The 24234-nt window shown below is 46.2% G+C and overlaps 1 protein-coding gene across 4 annotated transcripts in view; it reads left to right on the top strand.

The window, feature by feature from the left end:
* The window catches only part of RGS19 (regulator of G protein signaling 19), a 63774-nt gene that overhangs the window by 21326 nt on the left and 18214 nt on the right, over window positions 1-24234 (top strand). The window contains exon 1 of one of the 4 annotated variants that reach the window (XM_039347507.1): window positions 3083-3272. The exons of the other annotated variants lie outside the window; for them this stretch is intronic. The gene's annotated coding sequence lies outside the window, so the exon portion shown is untranslated. Of the gene's footprint in view, window positions 1-3082; window positions 3273-24234 lie in introns of those variants that run through there. 4 annotated transcript variants of the gene reach the window in all.

The following is a 24234-nucleotide window of genomic DNA, read 5'->3' as shown; positions in this document are numbered from 1 at the left end:
TTGATTCTTCATCTCTGAATATACATCTAAAGTTTATTGTTGTTGTTAATTGTGAAGTCGTGTCCGACCCATCGCGACCCCATGGACAACGTTCCTCCAGGTCTTCCTGTCCTCTACCGTCTTCTGGAGTCCATTTAAGTTCACACCTACTGCTTCAGTGACTCCATCCAGCCATCTCATTCTCTGTCGTCCCATTCTTCTATTGCCCTCAATCTTTCCCAGCATTAGGCTCTTCTCTAGTGACTCCTTCCTTCTCATTAGGTGGCCAAAGTATTTGAGTTTCCACTTCAGGATCTGACCTTCTAAAGAGCAGTCACAATGGATCTCTTCTAGGACTGACCGGTTTGAACGCCTTGCAGTCCAAAGGACTCGCAGGAGTCTTCTCCAGCACCAGAGTTCAAAGGCCTCAATTCTTTGGTGCTCAGCCTTTCTTATGGTCCCACTTTCACAGCCATACATATATTTCTATCTTAACGCTAGCCTATAATCCCAACCATCCTCCTCAAATCCCTCCAGCGGTAAAATTTATCCCAGGTTTCGAAATAAACTGATCTACATTTGTCTTTCAATACCATTGTGAGCCTGTCCATTTCCACAGATGATAATATTTTATACAGTGTCTCTTCCTCTGTGGGAATTTCTTTGCTCTTCCGTTTTTGCGCCAACGCAAGCCTAGCTGCCATCAAGATATGTAACAGCAAATAGATTGTTCCCTTCTTGTATTTCTCCGTCGTTATTCCCAACAGGAAAAGTTCAGGTTTTAACTCTAAGTCCAACATTAATATATCCTTCAGTCATCTTTGTATCCTATTCCAACTTGGCCCTTTTTATGACTGGTGGACTTCACCTCCCAGAATTCCTCAGCCAGCGTGCCTGAGTTGAAGTCCACCAGTCATAAAAGGGCCAAGTTTGAAGACTCCTGCTCTAGAGCTAAGGAGCTAGTCCTCGTGAGCTCCTCCCCCATCACTTGCGTTGTTCTATCCTGGCCCCTTTTTTTTTTCGCAACGATTGCCCTCTCCTTCCCCATTGCACAATGCAGCCAGTACGCAACAGTTGTTTCTCAACTTGAAGAAGGCTGGTACTTCAACTCCCAGAGTTCCCCAGCCAGTATGACCAGCTGAGGAATTCTGGGAGTTGAAGTCCACCCTTCTTTAAAAATGGCAACAGTTGAGAAACACAGTGCTAGCTGAAGGGGAGGACCAAGGGAAGAGGATGTGAGACATACGCGCGCACGCACACACACACACGTCTTATGCAAAAGGAGCTTATTTGCAGTGCCTCAGATCATCATCTTGACTGCGTCAAATGGATTTCCGAAGAAAGCAAAGGGGAACTGAAAAGGGTTGAGCACGCCTCCCTCCCTCTCTCCCTCTTAATAGAAAGCTAATTTGGGCAGAAGAATGTTATGGAAACGTCACCCGTTGCGCCCAAGCAGGCTTTTATCGCTGGAATTTTCAAGAAGATACTGGACTGCCATCTGTCAGATATGGTGTAGAACAGGGGTCTTCAAACTTGGTCACTTTTAAGACTTGTGGACTTCAACTCCCAGAATTCCTCAGCCAGCCCTGAGGGAATATTTGGAATAATAATAATGAAGTTGGAAAGGACCTTGGAGGTCATCTAGTCCAACCCCCTGCTCAGGCAGGAAACCCTATATCATTTCAGACAAATGGCTGTCCAGTCTTTTCTTAAAAACTTCCAGTGTTGGAGCATTCACCGCTTCTGGAGGCAGGTTGTTCCACTGGTTAATAGTTCTAACTGTCAGGAAGTTTCTCCTTAGTTCCAGGTTGCTTCTCTCCTTGGTTAGTTTCCATCCCTTGCTTCTTGTCCTGCCTTCAGGCACTTTGGAGAATAGCTTGACTCCCTCTTCTTTGAGGCAGCCCCTGAGATATTGGAAGACTGCTATCATGTCCCCCCTCGTCCTTCTCTTCATTAAACTAGACATACCCAGTTCCAGCAACCGTTCCTTATATGTTTTAGCCTCAAGTCCCCTAATCATCTTTGTTGCTCTTCTCTGCACTCTTTCTAGAATCTCAACATTTTTTTTTACATCGTGGTGACCAAAACTGGATAGTTCAACTGTGGGGTCCTTGGTGCTCTCTCAGCTTGGTGGTGTTCTTAAGTATAAGAGTATACAGGTAGTCCTCAACTTACAATAGTTCGCTTAGTGACTGTTCAGAGTTACAACAGCACTGAAAAAAGCAACTTAGGACTGTGTTTCACACTTATGACCATTACAGCATCCCCACGGCCATGTGATCAAAATTCAGACACTTGCTAACTGACTCATATTTATGACGGTTGCACAGTCCGGGCTCAAGGGATCCCCCTTTGCGACCTTCTGAAAAGCAAAGTCAGTGGGGGAAGCCGGTTTCACTTAACGACCCTGTTCCTAATTTTACAAGTGCCGCCATTCGCTTCACAACCAGGGCAGGAAAGGTGGTAAATCGGGGCCCCACTCGTTTAGCAACTGTCTTGCTCAGCGACAGAAATTTTGAGGTGGACGGTGGTCGTGGGGAGAAGCCGATCAGCCAGGGATCCGTCCTGAAGACCTTCGTCTCCTCTGGAACTGGGCTTCTATGTTTGGGAGACCAGCGGTAGGACGGGAAATTGAAGAAGGAAGCTCAGATATCTCCACCAAACCTTCCAGCCAATGAAAAGGGCTGGTGGGGTTTAGCAGGAAGAAGAACGCCACCACTCACTGTGGGCCAAAAAAGGTAGGATTTGCAGATTCCCCCTCCTGCCTCTTTTCCACCTTGTCCCTCAAAAGCATCCCAAAATGGTCCGTCAGATCTTCCCAGAGGCAGGAGAAGCCTCCTGAAAGCAGCTGCGTCGTGGAGTTTCAACATGTCGGCCGAAAGCCTTAATGAGTAACAATAAGACGGGGACTCTCTCGGGCCCCACCCTTCACTTCTGCACATTGCCAGGCTTCTCAACCACTTCCTCAGTGTGGTCACAGCCTTGTGTCTAGGAACGCTTCTCGAGAGCTCTCCAGCGGCGTCTGCAGCTTTCCCCAAAAAGGCCTTGGGTCTTGCATTGGTTACGCCATTTCCGCCATCACGCCCTTTCCTGTTAAGTAAGTTCTTTTTTTGCTTCCCTCTCCTTCTCTAGTTTTCTACCACATTGGGCCCCTTCTCCTCCTCCTTCTCCTCCTCTTCTTCTTTTTCTTCTTCTTCTTCCAAACGTATTATGCTCAGCTTGGGAAGAGAGCTCCAGAAGTCTTGGAGAAGCCTTCAGGATGGCTAGATGGCATGGTCTGGGCCACGGTGCAGGTATGGTGTGGTGCTCCCAACTCTTTAATTCTTCTCCTTGGTCTGAAGGTGCCAGGTCTACACTGGGTTTGCTACCAAGATGGGGATGGTTGGAGAAGGGGGTAGGAGCAAAAGAAAACCAACCTATGTCCAAGTGGAATGGCTTGCCTTCAGAAATATCCATCCTTGGATATTTGGTATAGAGTTTGCTGCTTGGGCAGGGGGCTGGATTAGAAGACCTCCCAAGGTCCCTTCCAGTCCTATGATTTTATGTTGTAATCGGGTGGAAGATCGTTAAAGGGAGATCTAACCTCGAATTAAGGAGAAATTTTCAGACAGAACCATCCGTGGAACCGCTTTGCCTCCTGAAGTTGTGGGCGCTCTATCACTGGAGGTTTTCAAGAAAAGATTGGACAGCCACTTGTCTGAAATGGTATAGGGTCTCCTGCTTGGGCTGGGGGCTGGACTAGAAGACCTCCACGGTCCCCTTCCCACGGTCAAGTTCTGCATTTTGTATTCTCAGTGTAATTCTCCCTCTTTTATAATCGATGTTGGGGAACAGGTTGAGTGAAATCTAACATAGTTTTGCAAAGTTCTGCCTTTCCATAGCTGTATTTAATTCCTATTTATGGTTTATGCTGGAGGGCGAATGAAAATTGATAATAGCTTTGCGCATGCACCAAATGTTAATAGTGCACCAGCAGGCCGGATCTATGTCTCTTGTTCACGTTTCCATGCCTCGGTGGCCCCACCACAGGTTGAAAAAGGAAAATAACAAAAGATGTGACAGAGGAGTTTTTAGTAGGTCACAAACTCCTGTTTCGTCCGTTTTAAGATTTCACTTTAATTGTGCGAATTCAGGCACTAGTTTGTCGGCCGAGGCTCAGGGTTTAGTGTGAAGTGTAAAGCTTTCACCTCATCCCTTGTTTGACAGTGTCTCTCTATACCAGGGGTAGGCAACCTTGGCTCTTTTATGACTCCTGGACTTCAACTCCCAGAATTCCTGAGCCACCCTGGCTCAGCTTGGAAACCTCTCCCTTTCTCCTCAGCGTGGCTGGCTCAGGAATTCTGGGAGTTGAAGTCCACGAGTCATAAAAGAGCCAAGGTTGCCTACCTCTGGCCTAGGCCGCTTTATGACTCGTGGACAACTCCCAGAATTCCTGAGCCAGCATGGGAGAACTATGGCCCCCTCATGACTCATGGACTTCAACTCCCAGAATTCCTGAGCCAGCATGGGGGAATTATGGCCCCCTCATGACTCGTGGACTTCAATTCCCAGAATTCCTGAGCCAGCCTGGCTCAGCTTGGGAACCTCTCCCTTTCCCCTCAGCGCGGCTGGCTCAGGAATTCTGGGAGTTGAAGTCCACAAGTCATAAAAGAGCCAAGGTTGCCTACCTCTGCTCTATAAATATTGGATTCTTGCTTTATACAGATAGCCCTCGACTTATAAGAGTTTATTACTGACCATTTGAAGTTACAACGGCACTGAAAAAAGTGACTTATGACCATTTTTCACACTTAACAACCATTGCAGCATCTCCATGGTCACGTGATCAAAGTTCAGATGCTTGGCAACTGGCATGTACTTACGATGGTTGCAGGTTCCCCGAGTCACGTGATCCCCTTTTGCGACCTTCTGACAAACAAAGTCAATGGGGGAAGCCAGATTCACATAACAACCATGTTACTATCTTAACAGCTGAAATGATTCACTTAACAATTGTGGCAAGAAAGGTCGTAACATGGGGCAAAATTCACTTAACAACTGTCGCACTTAGCAACATAAATGTTGGCTCAACAGTCGTCGTAAGTCGAGGACTACTTCTGTATTTGGGGTTCAGATATGAGCAGGTCTTAAGGCTGCAGTGACATGACATAGGCCCTAATCTTAATTGCAACAATGCCGTGAGTTTAGTTCCTGTCTCCCCGCCCCCACCCTGGGGTCGCCATCATTATTGAGATGGTTTATCTCAGATTGTCCAGGAGATAAATCAGATTTTAAAGTCTTTGCACGCGTGTTTGGATTGCAGAACATAGAATGGGGAAATTGCTTTGATGTGCAGTGTACATCAAGATATCAGGAAATCTCTTTTTTTTTTTTATTCTGGGGAACTTGATAGGCATGGCTGAAGAGTCATCTTAAACTATAATCTCCAATTAGACATCCTGGCTTGTGATGTTTTTCATAGCGGAGATGGTCTTTAGAGATTTTAAATCCTTGTGCCTTATAGCGAAGCAGCATCTAAAGGCTTGAGATTAATAAAGCATGCATCTCTTTGAAAGTTTTATCTTTTGAACTTGGGTTCCTTATTGCTTTTTCACCAAAGATCTTTTTACCCCCGGAAGCTTTTGGATACGCTAAATTCTTCGCAACCGGGAGAGTAGAATAGGGTGAGATAAACACGCCATTAAAATTTTCAAAAAGTCATTAAAATCAGTTTTTGTATTCCAGTAAAAGAAGAATCCGGATTCTTTGATTTCTTTGTATAATAATAATAATAATAATAATAATAATAATAATAATAATAATAATAATAATAATAATAATACGAGAAAGAACGAGAAGATAACAAAATACAAAGACCTAGAAATAGAAAGACTGTGGCAAAAGCAAGCAAGGGTAGTACCAATAGTAATAGGCGCCTTGGGTGCAATCCCAAAACAACTGGAGCACCATTTGAACACCCATCATCGGCATTGACAAATTCGCTATTAGTCAATTGCAAAAGGCGGCCTTACTAGGAACTGCTTCCATCCTGCTACGATATCTGTAATACCATCAAACATCCATATCTGCCTATCCCAGGTCCTGGGTAAGGACTCGATAGGTAGACAAAATGCCAAATCCAGTCTAAACATCTGGCTGACTGTGCGATGATCCATAATAATAATAGTAAAGTTGAAAGGGACCTTGGAGGTCATCTAGTCCAACTCCCTGCTGAGTCAGGAAACCCTATACCATTTCAGACAAATGGCTGTTCAGTCTCTTCTTAAAAACTTCCAGTGTTGGAGCATTCACCGCTTCTGGAGGCAGGTTATTCCACTGGTTAATTGTTCTAACTGTCAGGAAGTTTCTCCTTAGTTCTAGGTTGCTTCTCTCCTTGATTCGTTTCCATCCGTTGCTTCTTGTCCTGCCTTCAGGCGCTTTGGAGAATAGCTTGACTCCCTCTTTGGGGCAGCCCCTGAGATATTGGAATACTGCTATCATGTCCCCCCTCGTCCTTCTCTTCATTAAACTAGACATACCCAATTCCAGCAGCCATTCCTTATATGTTTTAGCCTCCAGTCCCCTGATCATCTTGCACTTCTCTCTCTCTCTTGCAAAGCAGGGGCATCTGTTTTAATTTCTCTACTTGTGCTGCCACTGCTTTTAGCAAAATTCCCTGGCCACTTTGGCTTTGGTGAGCTAGGAAATCCTAGGGTTGTTACAAGTATTAAGAAGATCTCAAACTGAATAAAGCTTTTCATTCATTAAGGGAGCCTGCTGTTCCTCAAACATTGACTGTGTTCACACAACGCCTTTAACCGGACCAGTTAAAACCCTGATGGCTCTAGTCACAAAACCTGCATTGAATTCTGGTTTGGGGTTTTTTTTGGGGGGGGGGGGAATGCAGGCCTTCTGGCACCGTGCCGTGGGAAGTCCTATGCAAAGGCAAAAGAGAGTTTAACTCAGGCTAGGTTACCTTCTGTGTGAATGCAGTTCAGGTTAGGTGAGCATGCTGTGTGAACGCAGTCCTTGTGATACACTAGAAAGGAAGATATGCAGCTTTTTTTTTTCCTTCTTGGCAGTTGTGAGATGTGGTGAGGGTTTCCCCTTTTTACCCAGCAGTCTGTTCTCCAAGGTTTGTCGAAGACACCATAGTTATGTTCCTCAAACATAATATACAATACTGGCTCAGCTTGCAGCCAGTGGGGGCGCATTTTTAACTCTGGTTGTTCGCACCCTTGCACAACTGCTGTGTAGTGTTGCAAACAGGTGCTGCCTTCGTGTTTCTGTATCCTCTTGAGTTCAAAATCCAACACATCTCCGTTGGGAAAGTTCATTTGGCGCCCGCAAATCTCCAGCTTTCAGCTGTGAATCCATTTTCCCATAATGGAAGAAAAGGACGAGGGGGGACATGATAGCAGGGTTCCAATATCTCAGGGGCTGCCCCAAAGAAGAGGGAGTCAAGCTCTTCTCCAAGGCACCTGAAGGCAGGAGAAGAAGCAACGGATAGAAACTAATCAAGGAAAGAAGCAACTGAGAACTAAGGAGAAACTTCCTGACAGCGAGAAAAATTAATCAGTGGAACCACCTGCCTCCAGAAGCTGTGGATGCTCCAACACTGGAGGTTTTTAAGAAGAAACTGGACAGCCATTTATCTGGAATAGTCTCCTGCTTGAGTGGGGAGGGGGGTTGGACTGGATGACCTCCAAGGTCTCTTCCAACTTTATTATTATTATTATTAAGTTTGGAATATTAGATCTTTCCTTCTGCAAGATGCACAGTTAGTCCCAAAGGTGCTTTTTCAAAAGGCAAGTGGGCTTCGTTTTTCCTTGAAGACTTTTCCTTGAAAACTTAGTTTCTCTCTGAAGAACCGAAGAAGCTTCTTAGACGAGAAGTGAAAGGTCTTCAAGGAAAAACAAAGTCCAGGGGCCTTTTGAAAAAAAACACCTTTGGGACAGCTGTGACCTGGATGACTGACTGTCTCTATGGTCATCAGGGAAATTTAGTCTTGATAAAGAGACTTCGAGATACATTAAGACAGTTTCCCCATCCCCAAAACACTCCAGATAAGCTGCACTCCAGCTCTGATCATTATCAGCCAGCATTGTCTTTAACCTCCATGACCAAATCCTAAACATCTGGCATCCAGTTGTGGAAGGCTGGACTAACTGCTTTGCTCACGGGATGGAGGCTGGGGGCTTTTGCTCAGCCCTCAAAGATGTACATTTTGTGCAGTTCACACATGCACAAACCTACCTAGCTGTGTGGATTCAGACCAGACGGGTAGGCAACTGTGGCTCTTTTATGACTCGTGGACTTCAACTCCCAGAATTCCTGAGCCAGCCACGCTGAGGGGACAGGCAGAGGTTTCCAAGCTGAGCCAGGCTGGCTCAGGAATTCTGGGAGTTGAAGTCCACGAGTCATAAAAGAGCCAAGGTTGCCTGCCCCTGCACCAGACAAACGACTCGTGAAATAGCAAAGTAGACTTTCAAGCCATGAGTTCAGTACAGGCTAGTCCTCGAGTTACAACAGTTCATTTAGTGACTGGTCCAAAGTTTCTGCATCACTGAAAAAAGTGACTGTGACCATTTTTCAGACTTACGACCATTGCAGCATCCTCGTGGTCACTTGACCAAAATTCAGGCATTTGGTAACTGGTTCATATTTACAACCATTGCAGTGTCCCAGGGTCACGTGATCTCCTTTTGCGACCTGACAAGCAAACTCAATGGGAAGGACAGATTCACTTAACAAGTGGGTTACTCACTTAACAGTGATTCACTTTACAGCTGTGGCAGGAAAGGTCGTAAGATGGGGCAAAACGTACTTAATAAATGTCTCACTTAACAACAGAAATTTGGGACTCCATTGTGGTCGTAAGTTGAGGACTACCTGTATACTTTCTCACCACTCAGATTAGGCCGGGGGTCTTCAAACCTGCCCCTTTTATGACTTGTGGACTTCAAGTCCCAGAATTCCTCAGCCAGTGTGCCTAGCTGAGGAATTCTGAGACTTGAAGTCCACAAGTCACAAAAGGGCCAAGTTTGAAGACCCCTGGATTAGACACCATGTGTGACTGTTGTTGAATAATGCTCCTAAGATAGTCCTCGACTTAAATGACTACAATTCAGCCCAAAATCTTCAGGCAGTTGTTAAGTGAGTTCTGCCCCACTTTATGACCATTTTTGCCACAATGTGCTAACAAATAACTGCAGTTGTTAAGTGAATTGTGCAATTACGCAAATCTGCCTTCCCCGGTTGACTTTGCTTGTCGGAAGCCGGCTGGAAAGATTTACAGATGGTGGTCACATGACACACACACACACCCCGAGACAGCACAACCATCATAAATACATGCCAGTTGCCAAGCACCTGAATTCTGATCACGTGACCATGGGGATGTTGCAATGATCGTGTGGCACTTTCCTTCAGCATGTCATTGTAACTTCAAACGGTCACTAAACCAATGGTTGTAAGTTGAGGACTTACTGTTTTTGAGTTTACACAGGAGTATCCTCAATTTATAATTAAAAAAAAAAATCAAGATGGCGGCTACAGTCGTTCTGCCGGACCTTCTCTGTTTCAGGTGGAACTTTGACCTCATGTCGTGGCGGCCATTTTGATATTTTTGGGGGACACCTCTGGGTTCATAACGCACATTTTCCAATCTTGAGAGCCAGCGATACAGATGGACTTAAATTCATCTTGCTTCAGTGGGCTGGGCTCCAGAAAGCAGATGTGATCAAGGCCTAAAGCTAAATTAATCCTTTCGACGTGCATCTCCTTTCATTTCTGTTATGGTTGGGGCAGCCTACCCCCTCCGTGGAATTTAATCTGTTCCTCCAGCATGTTCAAAGTTAATTTTGGAATTTCTGCAGGACACATTCAAAAGGATATTTACGTAGGCTGCGGAGTGATTCGTCTGGCCCTCTCTTATCTCGAATTCGGTTGTGACCCCCATAACTATCTGGGGGTTGCATTCAGACAGGATACTGTCCTCCAATCAAGGCTTAGTGGCTGCAGTTGTAAATGCAGTGGCTGCAAAACTCTAACCAACCACAAGGGGGAAAGAAACTGTTAACCTGTTGCTGCCCCCTTGTGTTCGTCTGAAAGTTTGCACTTCGGGTCCAGGCATTAAATTTGGTTCATCTGCATTTTAATTTTATGGGGCTGAGCCTGTTGCACAAACAGCCGTCTGCTTTGGTTAGCTAAGGGTTCAGTATCTAATGCAAACCCAGAACATGGTTTAATTCAATAATCAGGTTAAGTACCATCTTGGAATTTGGGAAGGGGTGACTATCTGTGGGAGGATTGTTGAAAATCCATTGGTTTTATCCGAACTCTGCCATTAGGAATATAGGTAGAGAGCTCTTCAAAATTTAGATTGCTTTAACATATAGTTTGTTGTTTGTTTTAGCCAGTGATGGGATTCAGCCGGTTCGCACCGATTTGGCAGAACTGGTAGCTAAATTTTGTTGAGTTCGGAGAACTGGCTGAATACACCCGTGAAGAAGGCCTCGCAGGCCTAGAACAGCCTTCCGGAAGTGCAGGGATGCCACTTCTGGAAGTCTGTTCTAGGCCTGAGAGGCCTGGGCAAGGCCTCCCAGGCCTAGAACGGCCCGCCGGAAGTGTGGGAATGCCACTTCCAGAAATCTGTTCTAGGCCTCGGAGGCCCAGGCAGAGAACCAGTTGTTCAGGGATTTGAATCCCACCACTGGTTTTAACCACTGTTTCTTTTGCAAACTGCTTCAGTATGCTTTGGCACAGTGTTTCTGGAGCATGGCATCTTTAAGATGGGTGGACTCCAACTCCCAGAATTCCCCAGCCAGATATGCTGACTGGGGAATTCTGGGAGTTGAAGTCCACCCATCTTAAAGTGGCTAAGGTTGAAAAACGGAGGAATATGAATACATTGGGTGCATTGAGATAGGAGAGAAAAGAATTTGTATTTTACCAATACTTCGACTTAGGTTTTTCCTGAGACATTTTTTTAAATGTACAAAAAATGTATGCAGGTAGTCCTCAACTTACAACAGTTTGTTTACTGACTGTTCAAAGTTACTTACAGCCGTTGCAGCATCCCCACGGTCTTGTAATCAAAATTCAGATGCTTAGCAACTGACTCGTATTTATGACGGTTGCAGGGTCCCCCGGGGTCACGTGATCCCCTTTGGCGACTTTCTGACGAGCAAAGTCAATGGGGGAAGCCAGATTCACTAAACAGCCGTGTGACTAACAACCGCAGTGATTTATTTAACAAATTGTGACAAGAAAGATCGTACTTAACCAATGTCCGCTTAACAACAGAAATTTTGGGCTCAGTTCTGGTCGTAAGTCGGATTCACTTAACAACCGGGTTACCAGCTTAACACCTGCAGTGATTCACTTTAACAATGTGCAGGAAAGGTCGTAAAATGGGGCAAAACCCACTTAACAAGTATCTCGCTTACCAACAGAAATTTTGGCCTTAACTGTGGTCGTAAGTCGAGGACTACTTGCATTTGGAGAGGAAAGACTCTTTAAGTGCATTTAGAAGTGAAAATTCCCTGCCAAAGTATCATATGTCAGGAAAAGTTATATGAAAGGTAGATTTGGTTGAAAGCTTGAAGGAAAAAAAAAGGAAGGGGAAGCTATCTAAAATTACACGCACATGCTTAAACTCTTAAAATCACTTGCACAGTGGCAAGACAAACATGGAGAAATAGTTTCCAGTGGCAAATAGAAATAAAGAGAATTTCTCCACCGGTCTGTGACAGAGGGATAGCTTCTGATGTAATAGTGAAGACATCAGACTAGAAATATGGAGACTATAATTCTAGTCCTGCTTAAGGTATGAAAGCTGGCTGGGTGACTTCGGGCCAATCACCAGGAGATGGTGAGTTCTAATCCTGGTTTAGGCTTGGGTGACTTTAGGCCAGACATGTCAAACTTGCGACGTCACGAGACGTATCGGGACAGTTTTGCCATTGCCGGCAATGGGGTGGGCGCGGCTTCCGGATGGCACAGGTGGCCTGTGGGCCGGCAGTTTGACACCCCTACTTTAGGCTAATCACCTGGCTGAGGAATTCTGGGAGTTGAAGTCCACAAGTCATAAAAGGGCCTAGTTTGAAGACCCCTGTTCTAGAAAGAGGGAAGAGAAGAGCAACAAAGATGATTAGGGGACTGGAGGCTAAAGCATATAAGGAAAGGCTGCTGGAATTGGGTATGTCTAGTTTAATGAAGAGAAGGACGAGGGGGGACATCATAGCAGCCTTCCAATCTCTCAGGGGCTGCCCCAAAGAAGAGGGAGTCAAGCTTATTTTCCAAAGTGCCTGAAGGCAGGACAGGAAGCAACAGGTGGAAGCTAATCAAGGAGAGAAGCAACCTAGAACTAAGGAGAAACTTCCTGACAGTTAGAACAATTAATCAGTGGAATAACCTGCCTCCAGAAGCGGTGAATGCTCCAACACTGGAAGTTTTTAAGAAGAGACTGGACAGCCATTTGTCCGAAATGGTAGAGGGTTTCCTGCCTGAGCAGGGGGTTGGATTAGATGACCTCCAACGTCCCTTCCAAGTCTGTTATTCAGATGAAAAACCTATGTCAATGGAAGATAAATCTTTAACAACCTAAGTACTACTGCCAAGAAAGTAGTTGGAGACTTTGAACAGAGACAGCCTAATAGCCTATTGCATGATGTTTTGCATGATGTCCAACAGATGATGGACATAATGTGCAATTACTCTCTTTTCAGTGACATTGTAGAAATCCAGACCCAGGTTTGTGACTTTGGAGGTAACAAACAGCCATCGAAAAGGAGTCACCGGTAGCTTGCCCACCATGATGTTGTCCAGTCCTCTTTTAAAGTCCTCCTTACGTCAATGATTTGCACCACACCTCCCAACTGTGATTTCTTCTGTTGAGTAGGCCCACGCAACTTTTGCAATCAGACCCACAAAAACCAGCTAAATGAGGAACCAGCCATTTGGGTTTGATAGTCTCCCCCAGATAACTTTCCCCACCTCAAGTCGGCCACCGGCGCCCATGCCAGGCAGGAGGCTGTTCAGAGAGAGGGTGGGCAGCAAGCCCAGGATTATGGGTCCCAAGGTTTTTCAAAGACTGGGCTGCAGAGAGAATTGCCTCAGCAAACACCCCCCCCCCCCAAAAAAAAAGAAAAACAGAAGTTCATTTTGGGTAGCGACATGCCAGCAGTTGTCTGAAACACCCATTAAAAGAGGAAGAAGGAAGAATGTGCTAACTCCGAAGAGGAACAAAACGATGAAAAGCCGGATATTTCCCAAGAAGAGAAAATAGGATCTTCTTTTTTTTAAAAAAAAAGCATTTTAAAGGGTTTTGTTCTGGGAAGTTAACAGTTGCATAGAGCAGGAGACTCAGCACTCAGCAGCGGTGTTACCAAATAGAGCTGTGTTTCTCAACTTTGGCCCCCTGAAGATGTGTAGACTTCAACTCCCAGAATTCCACAGCCAGCCATGCTGCGGAATTCCTCATGCTGGCTGTGGGATGCTGGGAGTTGAAGTCCACAAGTCTTAAAGTTGCCAAGGCTGAGAAACAAACACCAAGTGGAAAGTTGGAGCTTGGACAGTGAGATAGCTTGTAGTTGAGGAAAGAAAGAATAATCAGTAGTTTAGCCTGGATCTGCTTGCCCCAATGAAAGAACCAGGGGAGTCCAAAGCAACCTTAGCTTGTTGGAGAAGCTTTGATCCTAGTTAATCCTTGGATGGGATGGGATCTCTTGCTTGAGTGGGGGATTGGACAAGATCACCAAGGTCCCTTCCAACAGTGCTGTTATGTTATTCTGTTAAGTCTAAAGATGATATCCCAAGCCTTACGGCAGGGGTAGGCAACCTTGGCTCTTCTATAACTCGTGGACTTCAACTCCCAGAATTCCTGAGCCAGCCATGCTGAGGGAAAAGGGAGAGGTTTCCAAGCTGAGCCAGGCTGGCTGAGGAATTCTGGGAGTTGAAGTCCACGAGTCATAAAAGAGCCAAGGTTGCCTATCCCTGGCCTAGCCCACTGTTTCTCAGCCTTGGGTACTTTAAGAGGTGTGGACTTCAACTCCCAGAATTCCTGAGCCAGCCATGCTGAGGGAAAAGGGAGAGGTTTCCAAGCTGAGCCATGCTGGCTCAGGAATTCTGGGAGTTGAAGTTCACGAGTCATAAAAGAGCCAAGGTTGCCTACCCCTGCCTTAGGGCAAACTGGAAAGTCTACATCCTGGAAGAATAAGAGCCAAACATCATTGTATGGTTAGAGTTGGTCTGACACTACACTATAGCTAGTCCTCGACCACAATTGAGGCCCAAATTTCTGCTGCTAAACAAGGCAGTTGTTAACTGAGTCCTGCCTTGTTTTACAATTTTTCTTGCCATAGTTATTAAGTGAATCCCTGCAGTTCTTAAATTAGTAGCATGGGTTGTTAAATGAATCTGGCTTCCTCGTTGACTTTGCTTGCCCTCCTCCTCCTCGCAAACCCTATGCCCTTCTTGAACTGATGATGTTACCTAGTTTGGTAATGAAACGTCTGCAAGAAAACAACCCAACTCAGCACCAAGGACCCCACAGTTTTCTTCTCCTCCTCCTCCTTCTTCTTCTTCTTCTTCCTCTTCCTCCTCCCATTCTGATTTCTTCACTCTGAAAATCTCACTCCCTTCCAGCACTGATGATATAATCTAGTTGGGTAATGAAACGTCTGCAAGAAAACAAGCGCTCAGAGACCATCAAGGACCCCCTCAGTTCAACCCTGATTGAGTAGAAATAATTCTCTTCTCTCAAATCCACATTTTTGTCAAGAAAAGAAGGTGTCGGTAAACGCCTGGGGCTGAAAGCAAGAGCCAATTCTGAACACCTTCAGTGTGAAATCACACACACAGAGTGTTCGACTGCATTGGAGTGATGCATTTAACGGCTAGCTGGGGATTAAGGAAGTTAAAATTCTGCATTAGCTGGCTGGAAAATTAAAGGAGGAAGGAGGGGACAAAAGAGAGAACAGGTTATTAGTATTTTAGGGGTTTAGACAAGGTCAGGAACACACCCATCTGTTTTTTTTTTTCCCAAGACTGAGATAAGAAGAGATGGCTGTGACTTAGCAACGGGATTAGGTGTAACGGGCAATTTCGTATTACTCAGAGTTTTTCCTTTCCTTTTGCCTGCTTTGCCCTCTCCCCAATGCATAATAAGCCTTATTTTTCTAAAGCCGTCTGCGTGTGTGAAAAAGAAGAGGTCAGAAAGCTTTACAGCAAAAGGGCCATGTAGCATCTTCCGCAACAGCAATAGCCCTTAGACTTATATGCCGCTTCACAGCACCTTATAGCCCTCTCTAAGCGGTTTACAGAGTCATCCTGCCCCCAACAGTCCAGGTCCTCATTTTACCGGCCTCGGAAAGATGGAAGACTGAGGATCGAACTCCAGACTGTGGGCAGAGTCAGCCTGCAATACTGCATTCTAAGCACTGCACCACCATGGCAGAGATAGACAGACAGACAGACAGACAGAGACCTCTCTAAGCAGTTTAGAGAGTCAGCATATTTGCCCCCAACAATCCGGGTCCTCATTTTACTGACCTCAGAAGGATGGAAGGCTGAGTCAACCCTGAGCCGATCAGGATCGAACTCCAGACTGTGGGCAGAGTCAGCCTGCAATGCTGCATTCTGACTACTGCACCGTCATGGCAAATATAGACAGACAGACGACCTCTCTGAGCGGTTTACTGAGTCAACCTATTTGCCCCCAACAATCTAGGTCCTCATTTTACCGACCTCAGAAGGATGGAAGGCTGAGTCAACCTTGAGCCGGTCATAGTCAAAAGATGTAAGCATGGTCATCTGAAGAGATGGGGGGTCAAGGGTCTTCACCCGACCCATGACATCACTGTGCAAAGGCTATGCAATCGCATACAGGTGGTCCTCGGCTTAATGAACACAATTGAGCCCCAAATTTCTGTTGCTAAGTGAGACAGTTGTCCGGCAAGTTTTGCCCCATTTTACGATCTTTCTTGCCCGTTGTTAAGGGAATCACTGCAGTCATTAAGTTGGTCACACGGTTGTTAAGTGAATCTTGCTTCCCAATGGATTTTACTTGTCAGGAGGTTAGAAAATGTGGTCACATGAGCCCGGGACACTGCAACCGTCATAAATACGAGTCAGTTGCCAAAGAGTCAGAATTTTGATCGCAGGCCCCATGAGGATGGTGCAGTGCTCATAAGTGTGAAAAAACTCCCTTTTTTGTAGTGCTGTAATTTTGTCACTAAATGAACTGTTGTAACTTGAGGACTATCTGTAACTGTTGACATTTTTGTAAGGATGTTGCTTGTGTCCTGGGGAAGGCGGTGTGTAGACCAGGGGTAGGCAACCTTGGCTCTTTTATGACTCGTAGACTTCAACTCCCAGAATTCCTGAGCCAGCCACGCTGAGGGAAAAGGGAGAGATTTCCAAGCTGAGCCATGCTGGCTCAGGAATTCTGGGTGTTGAAGTCCACGATTCATAAAAGAGCCAAGGTTGCCTAGCCCTGGTCTAGATGGTGGAAAGGACAGTGCTCCATCCCATGGAAGTGGGGATGTCTTGGTTTGATGAGAAAGTTCTAGATCAGTGGTTCTCAACCTTTTTAATGCTGCGACCCTCAACCGGTCGTAAGTCGAGGACTTTCCCTGCCCGGGAGCGCCGCGCATGCGTGGTGCCATCCCCTGCACCAGCCAAGGCGTAGCTGGCAAGCGGCAGAGACGGAGCAGGCCGACCACCAGCTGGGCCACCAGCTGGCCCAGCCCAAGGGAGGTAAGGCACTCGTCGGGCCCCACGCGCGCCAGCAACCCTCCCTGCACCCGCCAGCCTCCCACCTCCCACCCCTGGCCCTCTTTTACTTACATGTTTAGTAGTTGCTCAGCAGGGAAGGGTGGAAACTTCCAGACAGCTCGCCTTCGCTGCAGACAACTTGCAGCACCCACCGTTTGCAGAATGAGACTTTTGGCGGGCTCAGCAGGGCAGAGACAGCCTGGACAATTCCTATTGGCTTTTGAAAGCCAATAGAATTAGACTCTATTCAAGAGAGTCTATTCTATTGGCTTTCAAAAGCCAATAGAATAAAAGGGAGTAGCACAGCTAAGGAAAAGGGGGAAAAAATGGCGGACTGCGTTGTTTGGCGACCCCCGTGAAATGTTCGTTCGACCCCAAATGGGGTCCCGACCCACAGGTTGAGAACCGTTCTAGATAGATCTCATTGTGATAAGTGCTAATTAATGAATTTCAAAAGCAACGTGACTTTTTGACTTTTAAGGTGCTTCAAAACGTGGCAGTTCACGGTTTCTCAACCTGGGCGAGTTTAAGATGGGAGGACTTCAATTCCCAAAATTGCCCAATTGAAGTCCACCCATCTTAAACGTGCCCAAGTTAAGAAACACTACAGTAGAAAAATAATACCATGTGTTATTATAAATGTTTTGGGAAACAATGCTGGTTAGTTGGACCTTCAATCTCATCCAGCAGGTCACTTTCTGTAGGTGTGGGAGGCTCTTATTTCTCCTTAGTTCCATGTTGGAGCACCCACAAGTTCTGGAGGCAAGCTGTTCCACTGGTTAATTGTTCTAACTGTCAGGAAGTTTCTCCTTAGTTCCAGGTTGTTTCTCTCCTTGATTAGTTTCCATCCGTTGCTTCTCGTCCTGCCTTCAGGTGCTTTGGAGAATAGCTTGACTCCCTCTTCTTTGGGGCAGCCCCTGAGATATTGGAAGACTGCTATGATGTCTCCCCTCGTCCTTCTCTTCGTTAAACTAGACATATCCAATTCTAGCACCCCCTCGTCCTTCTCTTCGTTAAACTAGACATATCCAATTCTAGCAACCGTTCTTTATTATCTTTTAGCCTCCAGTCCCCTAATCATCTTTGTTGCTCTTCTCTGCACTCTTTCTAGAGTCTCAACATCTTTTTTATATCGTGATGACCAAAATAGGATGCAGGATTCCAAGTATGGTCTTACTAAGGCAGAGGTCACCAATCTCTTGGACACCAGGGACCGATTCTGTGGAGAGAGGTTTTTCCACGGACCGGAGGGTGCGTGGTTTTGTGTGCTGCCTGCATCCCGCGGATGGGCCTTGTTTGTGCGGACCGGTTGCTGGCATGCCATGGCCCAGTGCCGGTTCACGGACCGGGGATTGGGGACGCTTGTACTAAGGCATTGTAAAACGGTGCTAACACTTCACATGAAGTTTAGAGGTCTCTCAAATTTTCATGACCTGTTTTAAATAATGACGGGTTGCAGACACAAATGGGGATCATTCATGTGGACAAGGTCACTTGTGGGTGTGATATTGCTGACTTTGGGTTTACAGAATGCTCTGTGCGATTTCTTTGATGTAGATGGGATGGTTTGCCTAAAATTAAAGCTTGGGAATTGCTACTCAAGGGACAGACTGCTCTGTTTGCCTATCCTGAGAGTTTGCTCTTTGTTTATACCAGGGGTAGGCAACCTCGGCTCTTTTATGACTCGTGGACTTCAACTCCCAGAATTCCTGAGTCAGCTATGCTGATTTATATGGTGGGACAGTCAAGAAAATAGAGACCCAGACATGAAGACCATTCCCACTAGCCCTAACAAGGCAAGCCACTAGTACAATGGTTCTCAACCTTTTTAATGCCGCGACCCCCAACCGGTCGTAAGTCGAGGACTACTCAACCGGTCGTAAGTCGAGGACTACTCAACTGGTGCAGCACCGTTTGCAGAATGGGACTTTTGGCGGGCTCAGCAGGGCAGAGACAGCCTGGACAATTCCTATTGGCTTTTGAAAGTCAATAGAATTAAACTCTATTCAAGAGAGTCTATTCTATTGGCTTTCAAAAGCCAATAGAATAAAAGGGAGTAGCACAGCTAAAGAAAAGGGGGGGGGAAATGGCGGACTGCATTGTTTGGCGACCCCCGTGAAATGGTCGTTCGACCCCAAATGGGGTCCCGACCCACAGGTTGAGAACCACTGCACTAGTAGATAAACAGAAAGCAGACTCCACTCTCCTAGCCCTGATGATGTTACCTGGTTGGGTAAAGAAACGTCTCTTCTATTGGCAAAAATCATTCTGTGTGTAACTATCAGAAAAACCCCGCAGTTGTTCCTGGCCCCAAAGCTTCTGCGTGATGGTCTCTATGCACGGGATAGTCATCTTGGAAAGATCACACAATGTTCACCAAGGCATCCGAGGCAGAGCGGAGGTCCTCTTATTTTGCGTTGTCCAGTTGTTTTAGGCATATTATTGCCGACTTTTATTACAGACATTCCTTCCGCGGCTGTTTCTTCATTGCTGTCAACTGTTTCTTTGTGGGTGGGCCCGGAGACTTTTCCCACTTCACACATTCTTCCTCTTCTGTGTCTGTGGAGGGTCTCTAAGACATCCTGTGCAGTCGGCTCCTGATCAGAACGAGGATCTGGCTATGATATTAACACAGCCACTGGGGGAAACAGCAGGGCCTTGGCAGACAACTAGCTGGATTGGCTAAAAGGATTCCAAGCGTTGTTTATTATTATTATTGTTGTTGTTGTTATTCAACAGTTGAAAATATCAAAATACAAACAGCTTTTTTTTTTACTCAAGCATTTGAAGAAATGGGATATTTGTTCTCCCCGTTGCGATTTTTTTTCCACCCCGCCGCTTTTCCAGAATGGGTGGTAGACACCAGCACCAGGTGTAAATAGAGCTATGAGTGGAGATTTAAATCTTGACTGTGCCTGCGCCTGCAATATAAGTAGTCCTTGACCTTATGACCATAATGGAGCCTGCCCATTACAGTTGTAAGTTATAATTGTGAAGCGGGTCACCCACATAATAATAATAATAATAATAATAATAATAATAATAATAATAATAATAATATGCATATAAAGTCAAAATTGAGAAGACAGTAAGTGCCGCCTATGCAAAGAAGCTGAAGAAACAGTGGCCCACCTGGTAAGCTGTTGCAAGAAGATTGCACAGACTGACTACAAGCAGCGGCATGACAAAGTAGCAACAATGGTGCATTGGAAGATCTGCAAAAAATATCATTTGCCTGTAATGAAAAACTGGTGGGATCATAAAATAGAGAAAGTCATAGAAAATGATAAAATTAAACTGCTCTGGGACTTCAAAATTCAAACAGACAAGCACCTGCAACATAACACCCCAGACTTAACAATTGTCGATAAGAAAGACAAAAAAGTCTGGATAGTGGACGTGGCAGTGCCTGGAGACAGCAGAATAGACGAGAAGGAACTGGAGAAGATAACAAAATACAAAGACCTACAAATAGAAATAGAAAGACTGTGGCAAAAGCAAGCAAGGGTAGTACCAATAGTAATAGGCTCCTTGGGTGCAATCCCAAAACAACTGGAGCACCACTTGAACACCATTGGCAGTGACAAATTCGCTATTAGTCAATTGCAAAAGGCGGCCTTACTAGGAACTGCTTCCATCCTGCGACGATACCTGTAATACCATCAAACATCCACATCTGCCTATCCCAGGTCCTGGGCAAGGACCCGATAGGTAGACAAAATGCCAAATCCAGTCTAAACATCTGGCTGACTGTGCGATGATCCATAATAATAATATAACAACAACAATCATAGTAGTAGTAATAGCAATAGTGGTAGTAATAGTGATGATGATGATGATAATAATAATAATAATAATAATAATAATAGTAATAGAGTTGGAAGGGACCTTGGAAGTCTTCTAATCCAACTCCCTGCTTACACAGGAAACCCTATACCAGGGGTAGGCAACCTTGGCTCTTTTATGACTCGTGGACCAACTCCCAGAATTCCTGAGCCAGCATGGAGGAAACTATGGCCCCCTCATAACTCGTGGACTTCAACTCCCAGAATTCTTGAGCTGGCATGGCTCAGCTTGGAAACCTCTCCCTTTTCCCTCAGCATGGCTGGCTCAGGAATTCTGGGAGTTGAAGTCCACGAGTCATAAAAGAGCCAAGGTGGCCTACCCATTTAGCATGATGCCTCACTAGACCAGAGGTCACCAACCTTTGTCAGTTGGTGGACCAGAGGAAAAGGGAGTGGGAGGCATTTTACATGTGTGCATGCGTGCGCCCAGGGCCGCGAGCACATGCGTGCCGCAAATCAGGCGGGGCTAGCACCCGCGTGTTACTAGCCCTGCCCCGTTCTTGCATGGAGCAATGCTTTGTTTCCATGCAACATGGTGGCATCCATTTTAGCACCTTGCAGTGCAGCGGCGGCCCATTTTTGTGCACTGCGCTGTGGCGGCAGCCCATTTTTGCACACTGCAGCATTGCAGCGGCCCATTTTTGCATCCCACAGTACGGCAATAGCCTGTTTTTGCGCCCCATGGCACAGCGTCCTGTTTTTGCTCCATGTAGCCACGGCACTAGCGCAAGTGGGGTGTGCGCACACCCTGGCCAGCCTTTCCTGTGGCCCAGTGGCCAGCAGACCACGGCCCACTACCGGGCTGCAGCCCACAGGTTGGGGACCCCTGCACTAGACCATGGGGAGTTTTTGCCAAAAAAAAAAAAAAAAGCGGAAGTAAATGCTGGCTTTCGGCAGAACTGCTGTAAATTGCGGTGACATAACCATGGGAGGCTGCAAACAGCCATAAATGCAGGCAGGTTGCCAAGCATCTGAAAAGCAATCATGTGACCTGGGGGAGGGACAAATGTCAAAGCTTCAGATAGTAAGTACCTTTGGGGGGGGGGTGTTTGTCATAACTACAAACGATCCAATAATTGAGGCAGAAGGGAAATAGGGGGTTGAATTGTAACTGAAGGTTGGGGTTAAGCTTAGTTTTGGGGGCTAGGATGAACAATGAAATAAGGGGACCTGCAGGGACCTTGGAGGTCTTCTAGTCTGACCCCCTTGCTGGAGCAGGAAACCTTATACCGGAGTTCTCCATCTTTTCCGGGTTGACAGTCCAGAGCGGGGGGCGAGTGGGGAAAGAGGGGATGATTTGGTGGTGGGGCAGGAGCATGTACGCGCCTGCTATGTTCATAATGACACTCGCATGAGTAGGGGCTGCAAGCCCCCGCGATGAGACTTGCACGAGTGGGGCCGTGAGCACCCGCAACAAGGTTGGCACAAATGGGACCCTGCACACACGTGGCCCAGTAGCAATTACACTACGGCCCGTTAGTGCTCTGTGGCCCACAGGTTGGGGACCCCGGCCTTGTACCATTCCAGAAAAATAGTTGTCCAATTCCAGATAAAACGTTTGTCCGGTGGAAAGGATAAGAGACAGAATAGCCCACAGCTGCATAAAGGACGGAGAAAGAGGCTCAGAAGGACCCTCCCTAATTTCTCAGACTGCAAAAGAGACAGCGGGAGATTTGTGCTTTCAAACTTGCAAGATTTGGTTAATGTAGCCCAGGGGTAGGCAACCTTGGCTCTTTTATGACTCGTGGACTTCCACTCCCAGAATTCCTCAGCGAGCCACGCTGAGGGGAAAGGGAGAGGTTTCCAAGCTGAGCCATGCTGGCTCAGGAATTCTGGGAGTGGAAGTCCACAAGTCATGAGGGGGCCATAGTTCTCTATGCTGGCTCAGGAATTCTGGGAGTTGAAGTTCACCAGTCATGAGGGGACCATAGTTCCCCCATGCTGGCTCAGGACTTCTGGGAGTTGAAGTCCACGAGTCATGAAGGGGCCATAGTTCCCCATGCTGCTCAGGAATTCTGGAGTTGAAGTCCACGAGTCATGAAGGGGCCATAGTTCCCCCATGCTGGCTCAGGAATTCTGGGAGTTGAAGTCCACGAGTCATAAAAGAGCCAAGGTTGCCTACCCCTGGCCTAGGATGGCACTGAAGGACCCAATGTTGGGTTTAGACCAGGGGTAGGCAACCTTGGCTCTTTTAGGACTCGTGGACTTCGATTCCCAGAATCCCTGAGCCAGCCACGCTGAGGGGAAAGGGAGAGGTTTCCAAGCTGAGCCATGCTGGCTCAGGAATTCTGGGAGTTGAAGTCCACGAGTCATAAAAGAGCCAAGGTTGCCTCCCCCTGATGTAGCCTTACAATAAAATAGAATTCATTCCTCTGGCTGTGTTTCCTAGTCTGGACCACTTGGGTAGGCTGAGAGCTGTGGAGTTTTGGAACACTAAACAGGAAGGGACCCAGTTGTATATATATATAGTTGTATGGAATCTGCTCTTGAGATGTTAAAGAAACTTTCTTATTATTGTTGCGCTCGTATTCATTGTTTCGAAAAGCCAAAAAAGATTCTAAGCAAACTGTGTGGAGCAGAGAGCTGCACTGACCTCTTACTTGGCTAGCTAGACTTACCTCGAGATCTGGGAACCGTTCCCAGAATAGCTGAATGGAACCCGTTGGATAAAATAGAGCCATGAAATAAGACAAGCTGATGCAGAAATCCATCTGTTTTCTTCCCGGCTGTAGGGGAATCATATCATTCAGCTTTGTGTTATATTTATTATATTTTAAACAGGCAAAAGAAGTAGAACGAGCCCTTGAGTTGGGTCCACAATTCAGCCCCAGATTTCTGTGACTTGAGTCAGATAGTTGTGGAGTGAGTTTTGCCCAATTTTACGACCGTTTTTTGCCACCGTTGTTAAGCAAATCGCTGCGGTGAATCCAGCGGTCGTTAAGCTTCTTCCATTGACTTTGCTTGTTAGAAACCGGCTGGGAAAGTTGCAAATGAAGATCACGTGACCGCAGGGTGCCGCAACCATGATCACGTCACCACTGTCGTAAATGGTCGTAAATGTGAGGACCGGTTGTAAGTGACTTTTTCAGTGGTGGGGTAACTTGCAACCGATGCCAAAAAATTTATTGTAAGTCAAGGACTACCTATAGACTAAACCTGGGGTCTGCAATCTTGACAACTTTAAGACTTGTGGACTTCAGCTCCCAGAATTCCTCCGAGCAATTCTGGGAGCTGAAGTACACAAGTCTTAAAGTTATCAAGGTTGCAGACCCCTGGACTAAACTGTCTCGATCAGGGGTAGGCAACCTTGGCTCTTTTATGACTCGTGGCCTTCAACTCCCAGAATTCCTGATTCATCTAAGCTATGCTGACTCAGGAATTCTGGGAGTTGAAGTCCATGAGTCATAAAAGAGCCAAGGTTGCCTACCCCTGGTCTATCTAGATCAATGTTTGTCAACCTTGGCAACTTTAAGATGGATGGACGGACTTCACCTCCCAGAATTCCTCAGCCTTCCATGCTGGTGGGAGAATTCTGGGAGTTGAAGTCCGTGCATCTTAAAGTAACAGAGGTTGAGAAACACTGGTCTAGATCAGTGTTTCTCAACCTTGGCAACTTTAAATGCATGGACTTCAATTCCCAGAATTCCTGAAG

This window comes from Crotalus tigris, unplaced genomic scaffold (genome assembly GCF_016545835.1).
Source record: "Crotalus tigris isolate CLP2741 ecotype Arizona unplaced genomic scaffold, ASM1654583v1 scf7180000017536.10889498, whole genome shotgun sequence".
In the NCBI taxonomy this organism is placed as follows: Eukaryota; Metazoa; Chordata; class Lepidosauria; order Squamata; family Viperidae; genus Crotalus; species Crotalus tigris.
The sequence above is the reverse complement of the archived record's forward strand: the minus strand, read 5'-3'. Positions and strand labels throughout refer to the sequence as shown.